Source organism: Myiozetetes cayanensis, unplaced genomic scaffold, assembly GCF_022539395.1.
Source record: "Myiozetetes cayanensis isolate MyiCay16 unplaced genomic scaffold, myiCay2020 scf2-11, whole genome shotgun sequence".
Lineage (NCBI taxonomy): Eukaryota > Metazoa > Chordata > Aves > Passeriformes > Tyrannidae > Myiozetetes > Myiozetetes cayanensis.
In genome coordinates, this window is record NW_026087411.1 from 83,171,742 (window position 1) to 83,180,605 (window position 8,864).

Sequence of the window (8,864 nt, forward strand, 5' to 3'; positions counted from 1 at the left end):
GAGAAGTCCTCATTTAAGGATAAGATCTCCTTTAGAACATAAAGAAAAAAAGTACATTTGCACTAAGAAATTTTTGAATGATTTAGACTAGCCCTCAACTCCTTTGTTTAAGGGTGTTCTTTGCAGCTCAAAAATAGAGAGACACAGCACCTCCACAATTCTTTTTGTAAAAGTGACAGCTGAAAGTCTTTCACTCATTGTAGTCTATCAGGTCAAATGTCAGCAGCAACCCTAACCTTGTCCAGTACCACAGGTACTGGAATCTTCTATTGTTGTTCTGGTTCAAAGTACCATCTATATCGATAAAACCAGAACCAAACATAACAACATTCCCATTCATTGGATGAAAAATAATCTACGAGGTGAAGCAAAAAACAATACTTGACAAAAATGCTACTGCTGTGGGAAAGGTACTCATTACTCTATTGAACTTTGACAAATAGTTTGCATCTATTGATTGCCAACAAATTCCTGGCTTAAGTATCTCCCTCTGAAGCTAAATGAAGCTATAGGTTTGTTCGTTTAATATATACCACCAACCAAGGAGTTTTCTGCTCTAAAATGTTTTGTCAGCTCTTCAGCTATTGTTTTTAAACTTCATGAGCATTAACTTCTTGCTATAGTCCAGTTACATAAAGTACTAATTGACACGCTTGATGTTACTCACTGAAGAACTTTCCCATTAGTACCAGGGGGCACTAAGGCACACATATACGTGAGTATTGTCAGCAGCAGAGCTTCTAGCACTTTACTCCGGTATCTCTTCTACTGATATAGACTCTTAAAATTTTATTATTGTACCTGAAATACCTTATTTTATTTTAAAAACTCACTATCATGTCTCATGAAAAGTAAAAAAAAAAAAATAGTAATTTTTGTCTCAACTTTTAGGGTGTTCCTCTATACATACACTTTTTACATTTCTAAACACATATTTTATTGTTGTAGGTTATGCTTTCTACAAAATTGTTTATTAGACTTCAACAGCTTCACAGAAGAAGAAAATTATGGCCATTTGCTCGAAGTATTTGCTTCTAGAGCTCAAAACTTCAAAGGAGTCACAGCAACCTGATGGAGAAACTCAAGTGAAATTGAAAATCAGTAGTATAATACTGTGGTGTACTGACCCTCAGCATATAAATTTCATATACCTTTCCATCATCTTTTATGAATTAGTTATACCTGAAAAAGTTGTCAATGTTTAAATTTTCAAACTTGTGTCATTCAGCATATTCTGATGCTGAAAAGAGACTGGTGAAATAAATCTGAATGACTTTTAATGACCCGTTGGTACTGAAATGGATATTTCAGCACAGTGGATTTGTTACTTCATGTTAGAGTATCTTATCTCCCCAGAACAGCATTTGCTGTGAAGAATTATTTGTTTTCCTGATGATGTCAGAGAAAAGGAAGAGATTTTTCCTTCACTTTTTTTTCTTTTTTATCATCACCATAAACAAAATTTTCAAATTTACTGTTTTGTATATCCCTTACAAAGAATTACTCTGAAATCACTCAAATGTAGATTTTTTTTTTTTTTTTAATTGTCCCTTCCTATACATAAGTCTTAAGTAGGCCCTGGTTTTGTACTGTGTAAAATGTCTTTTCTTGTAAAACAAACCAAGTATCACTCAAGATGTCTTCACTCTACACAACACCCCAGCCTTTATTCAATAAACACCTACTAGGAATAAAGCAGAAATAATCAGAGCAGTAGTGAGGCAGACACAAAGTATTAAGAAGGCTGCAAAAGAATCCCAGCTCCTGCAAGAAGGATGGGACAGTGCAGGTCATCATCACCAAATTTTTTTAGGGTAGAAGATGCAGTAAGAAAGAATGGTGGATTTCCATTACAAGGATGTTGATGGGGCCCAAGCAAAGATTACCAGAGAATAAAAGAACAAGAGCCACTGCTCCTTTCTTCACCACAGGTGTTACAAAAGGGGAAACATTACCGTGTATAAAAAGGGCTGAAGGAGGAATGATCTCTCCACCCACTCAGTCACCCAAAAAAATAGGATAAAAGAAGCAGCAGGAACTGAGATGCAGACTGAATTAGTGAGGCTGCCAAGTGTAATAATAATAATAATAATAATAATAATGGCCAGTCTTCGCGAGCGAAGATCCGGGGAAGGTCTTTCCACCTTCCAGCCTGCGCATTGGATTTTTTAGGTGAGACACAGTGTGCGCAGAACTGAGCCCACCCTTTAATCCTAAGGTTCATCTGCCGGGGCCAAGCGAGCTTGGACGGTGGCAGCGAGGTCCTTAGGACGTAGGTGGGTTGCCTTTAAGGGCTAACGAGCCCCACCTGCCCGGGAGTGGCCCTGACCGGGACTCGAACCCGGGTCTCCACGGTGATAGCGCGGCGCCTTTACCACTAGACCACCAGGGGCTGCCAAGTGTAACTACAGAGTATAACTGCTTCTTCAGTCCCTTTATTCTCTCATCAGTTGTAAAGGAAAAAAAGGAGACCTTTGAGACGCATGGAGGAGGATTGTCTCATGGATACTCAGCACACGGCAAAATAAGCACTGAGTCAACCTTGTGTAACCTTTCCACAGCCCTTGTTCTCCATTGCTTTCACCTGAACTGCCCAGATAACCCTTAACTACAGCTCAGGATCAGTCCAGCAGAATACACAATGCACTTACATATTTCACAGTTTAATGGAAATGGTATTAAATTTTTAGGCAGGTTTGGTTGGATTTTTTTTTTCCAATTGGCAATGCTTTGCTCCTTCCCAAATGACTCTTTTACTGTTACAAATATTTGTGACAAAAAATTTTTTTCTGCTTTGGAAATTACTTCAGCGTTACTGTTCAGTCCTTAGAAACATTAGGCAACCTGATTTAATTTTTTTTTTTTTGTCTGGATGGAAAACCATGGGCCAGCTCTAGCAGTCTCCATGCAATTCCATAAGAGGCTAGAATGCCTTTTGAAACATAAAAGCATTTAGAAACATGGAAGCAGAAACACATCCTGAAAGCAAGTTTCTTTCAGCAGTTCTACAGGCTGTTTGTGACAACCCAGCTGCAAGCTGTTTCTTTTTCTCTTGAAGCTTTTAAAAAAAAATGAAATACAGATGAAGGTCACTTTTTATCACATCTCCCCTCATTGCGAATAGGTTTATTTCTTTCTGCTTTTACTGCTAAGAAACTGCCAGTCTCAGCAGCAGAGATAGTAAAACATTTGTATTTCCCCCAATATAGTGTAAGATTTTTTAACAGATGGACAAGAAAGAGAAAGGGGTTCTTAATTCATACCTGGGATAGATTTAGGAAGTGATACCAAAACACAAACTTCACTTATCCTCTAATATCTTCTTAAGAACTCACATGAATGGGAAACAACCATGAGCTGAGATACAAGAATGCAAAAAAAAAGGTTCCCTGCCTGGGAAAAGGAATCTCCTACTCGTCTTTGCTCCAGAGCTATCCACACCCCCCAGCAAGCTCTAACTGCAAATCAGCTGCACCTGCACATTCTACTATTAAGGTTAATGCCAACACTTCTCCCTTCCAGACCCATAGGGGTGCATGCTTAACATAGGCATTCTTTCTTTTTTTTCTTGGCATTATGGAAAAATTTCTTCCTCAAAGACAGTAAATCATATGAAAAAACAACATAAACAAACCCTTTCACCATTCAGTAAGATTAAATCATGGTTTTTTTCTCTCAAATACAGAAAAGAATTGTTAAAAAAATCAAAACAAGGAAATTGCCGACATATAAGTAGAGTCAAACAGAAAGAAAAATGGAATTCTTCCTCTCCTCTGTCAGCTACTGCTGTCATAATTCTGGAAAAGAAAAGAGCTCTGAAATGGTAGCAGCAACAAAGTCCTGAAGGAATAAAAATGTATAACGTGTATATTTGTATGCATGTGCCTCCAGTGACCAAAATGTCTTGACGTGGAACACCTGGTGGCAGTTGGTACAAGAGGCTAATAGTTTAACTATATTTACATATTATTATACATACTGCAATAGATATTATAAATATTTAAAATAGCAATTGATTGAGTGTACTTTCAACTTTTGAACTGCTTAATGCATTATCATGAAAATCCCTAGCATGATTGCCAGAGGTTTCTCCAGTGCTTAAAGTGGCTCTGAGTTTATAGCTTTGCCATTGAGAAATCCAGCAGAAATATATGGAATGGAAAGTAGAGTACACAGAGGAGCATAGGAGATCTCCTGTTCTGGGTCTGCTAACGACAACAGATCCTGAAAAGTGCAGCAAAACTCCAAGACAAAGAGAACCTAGAAGAGATTTAACAAAAAGTGATGGCAAATATCTAATAAGTATGCTTTCCATTTCCATAGCAACTTCCATCAAAGATACGGAAAGTACTTCAAACATCAATCAATTTACTCTCAACAATACTGTGTGGAAGGCAAAATATATATTAGAAGAAGTAAAGTTGATTCCTGGTGATTGCTGGACTCTATTTTAGGAATTCCTTTAACTACCTCTGCACTAACTTCCTCATTAATATTCATAGTTTCAATCTGTTGTTCTCTCACACAGACTGTGACATAAGAGGAGTGATCAGAGACATTGGAATAAAGAATGAAGATCTTGGGAAGTAATGAATTTAGTTATTACTGAACAATTACCAGATCAACATAGCACAGTCTAAGCAGTCTTATCTACCGTAAGTTATCACTGCAAGAAAGTCTCTGCAATGGCAGATGTCCAAACAACAGTGACTTTCAACAGTGGCCTCTTTTATCAAGAATTTTGCCAAAGTACTTGTACAAAAGACATATTTTAGCTATCTGTATTAGGCAGGTACAATGCACATGCTGTAACCCCCAGTGGGTAGGCATCATGACCCAGTATAAGGTTCTTTGTACCTGTAAATGATGGGGGGCTTTAAAATATTTAAAAAATAGCTCTCTGGAGTCAATATGTCTGAAAATTAAAGAGAAACCTAGCACTTTTAAATCAGTATGTGTGACATGCCTGCCCCCAAGAGAAAAGAGAGTCAACCTAGTTCCTCCTGCTCTTGAATTTTAGGAGTTGGAGATCTAAAGCCTGAAAAAGCAAATTTTATGCTCTGTAGCCCACATGGACAGAAATTGAAACAGTCACCTCTTGACAAAAAGTTGTGCTAACTCTTTATGTTTTCTTTTATTGTTCAGATGGCTCTGCTGGCTGGAATGAAAGTGAAGATGACAGGATTTTGGTCTCGAGAGAGAGAAGATTTCATCGTAAGACTGTCTATTGCACAATCTCCACCACTCAGGACAAAGTTAGAGTTGGTCATGGCCAATAAATTACCTCTCTTTCACTGTCTGGACAGGTTTCTTTGCTATAGAGAAGGTCGAGGTTAGGGTTAGACTATGGGAGTCTAAAGAGTAAAAAGACCTTTATTTCTTTTTTTTTTTTTTTTGTATGTTGAATAGCTCTGAGAGTTCTTGAGGAATACAGAGGTCCTTTTCTCCAGTGTTTCATATCCACTTTTCCAGAAGAAGTGGATCGTCTAGCTCTAATCAAGCTAATAGCTAAGGTTAGCATTTGGGATCTAGTAATTTAAGGTTTTGTCTGAATGGTATTTCACAGTTCAAATGAAAGTAGATCCCTGTCATGAGTAACATTTTGGTGGGGTTACTACTCAGAATGGATCCCTGTGATAGAATTAATTTGAAATCAAGAGACGGTTTGGATTTTAAATCTAAATACTTAAGAGTTCCTTTCCTTTCTGGATGCTAAATGTCTCTAAGTAATGGCAAGAAGGCAGGGGCCACCTTCAGTATTTGTTTTTCCAGAAGAGATGGATTCCCTTGACTAGAACAGAAAGCTTAAAGTAAGGAAGGGTGTCAGGATTTGCTGATTCAGAGACTGAAAAGCATAGATATTCAGAGTTAGGCAGAGGTTTAGTGTCAACTGTGGCCAGTATGAGATGAGCTCTTTTATTGCTGGGGTAGCTCTCCTGTATTTACTTACACTAAGAATTAGGAGAGAGTATTATAAAATATAAAGTGTACTCTTTGCTGAATGCTAATGGGCCTGACAGTAGGAAGAGATAAGGTATTTTTTAAGTCCCATGCCTTATGTTGATATTTTCTGAAGAGATGGAACCCTGGGTTATAATTAAGGTTAGAGTTAGGGCTACTTGGTTGTATGTCAAAAGCAGAGATCCTGACTTAATGCTCAGTGCTGCGTGGCCCATGGAGTAAAGACCTGCACTGCTGCTGTCATTTGTGGCTCATTATTTATTCTTTCTTTCACTGTTCAGGTAGTTTTGCTAGCTATAATGAAGGCAAGAGCTGCTAAAGATTCAAAACCCACAGGCTGAATAAATTATTCCCTTGAACTCTGTGTGTTACACAGTTTTTGTTATATATTCTGCAAAACTGCTGTTCTAAACAGATCTTCTTTCAGCAAAGTCACCAAACCAAGTTGTGTCTGGTGTATTAAATCTCATACTTAAGACTGGATACTTGGATATAATTCTAGAATTAGTTCAAAGTTTAGATAACAAGGCAGATGCCAGAAACTGCTGTCAAAATAAGCAAAGAAGGTCACCAGGCTTCTTTTTAGCTTTGGGATGTCTCTGAGCAAAGGAAAGTGGAGAAAAATGATTCTCAAGATACCACCAGACAATGTTGAGTACTGCTGCTCACTTGGGTTCCTCGTAACTTTTTAGGTCTTGTTCAAGTAGGGGCTTCTTAGCTAAGTATACATCAAACCTTTGTTTCAGTTTTGATTTCAGAGAAAACAGAAGGTAATGGGTTCAGGGTTTGTACCAGCTTTCAGCCTCTGCTCAGTACCAAGGAAAAAGAACAATTATTCTCAGAGCCTGAGAGTTTGCTGCAACTTACAGGTCTAGGGCAATGCACTCAAGTCTGTGGTACTGTAATTTTTAATGGCTTTTATTCAAAACTGATAACTTTCTCATGCTTATTTTCTTATTTTATGTAACACATGAAAATACACTAGAAGGAAATAAGTTTTTATTTATGTTGATTTCTAAGATCAAATTCAAAACCACATTTCTGTTATGAGATTAAGAAAATGTTCCTTTTACAATTAAGGTTTTACCACATTTGGCTTAAGAATACCTGGAAAAGAACATACTTATGAAAGAATAACAAAATAGTTTCAAAATCTACTAATTCTGTCTATACTTTCTTCACCAACTTTCAGCATAGAACATACATATAAAAAAAGCACAGAATAAAGAAGAAAAAAAAAGGGAAAAAAACCAAGGAAGTATTCCTTAACTGCTTGCATACATTTTTCAACTGGTGTGTAAAAATAATTACTATTGCCTATCAGTGTTTTTATAAACTATTATTCTGGTCCATCTACAGCACCAAAAGAAATGGCTTGGTCATCTACTTCCGCTCATGGAAGAAACATTGTCCCAGTTAGAGATTATCTGAATTTATGAGCTATAGATATCAGCCTAATCCAAGCCATTTGAAACATCATTTTACAGTGTTGACAAGAAATTTCTACTGATTTTAGGACCCTGTTGTAGAATACAGTCCTAGCACAAAACAACAGATAGAGAAAAGTAGATGTGAAAGGACTTACCCAAAGCCAACCAGAAGGTTAGTGATGAATATGGTTTCACATTGGTTTCTGAATGGCCACTCCAGCACTTAATAATTCAGTAATCATGTATCTCTGAATATGAGTTTCAAACTCACCTCTCCAAAGCCAGTATAAAAATTATCAAATGTAGCATATCTTCTCTTTTCCCAATCCTAAATCACATTTATTTTGTATAAGCAAACTATTTGCCCACTGTGGTTATGACTGCAATGTAAAAGTAGTACATATAATCTTATAAAGGGAGTGTCCTTGAAGTGATCCTTAGTGACTTATCTTCCACCCTACAGAAAGTCTAAGAACTCTGCCCTAGTTGTAGGAAGAGTTTGTATAGTATAAGATGAAATCAGTTATATTTGTTACTTAATTCAACCTGACTGTTCAGTGTTTAATCGATTGGATAGAGTGGCTTACATCCAGACCACTGAGTGCTCTTCACTGAGGATAACAGTTGTTCTGGAAAGTTCAGTTCCAAGAAAACTTTTTTTTCACTGAGGTTTTGAATTTTGGGTTTTTTTGAACAAAAGCATGTGGGTCTCTAGAAGACAGGACACAAACTGTTTAGATGCAGCTAAGATAATGTTCTACAGAAGAGAATGTGTGCAGATAGATATTAAAAAACAAAACCAACCAAACAAAAAAAGAAGAATATCAGATCTTACTGGTGAGAATTGAATCATGACCACACTAGAGCCATCTTCTGCCACAGCTGAGGAAAGGAAAGGAAAACTTGCATAGTTCAGAGCAGACTTGATCACATTTCTGCAGGCTTCGGATGACTGGTTTCTGCATTCTCTAAAAGAACTGTTATATTGGTGAAATTGCACCACAGACAATAAGGAAGGTCTGTGCTGGCATTTGTAAGTGAAATGAATGGGCACAAAGTATGCTACTCTTTCATCTTTGTAATTCATCATATTAAAACTAATCATGGCAGGTTTAATTACTTAAGTACCAAAAATAATTAGTAAACAAACAAATAATAGCTTTCAAAGCATTCTGCTTTTTCTAAACATGATGAATCTATGAGTTGAAGAGCAGGATGCAGTCTTCCTTACAGCAGAAGATATTTTGAGAAAAAAATGCTGGTTAGGAAAACTGTTAAGACAAGACAGAAAGACAGAAAGACAGAGAAAGAAATAAAGACAGAAAGACAGAGAGAAAGAAAGAAAGAAAGAAAGAGAGAGAGACAGAAAGAAAGAAAGAAAGAGAGAGAGACAGAAAGAAAGAAAGAAAGAAAGAAAGAAAGAAAGAAAGAAAGAAAGAAAGAAAGAAAGAAAAGCATACATGACATTAAAGA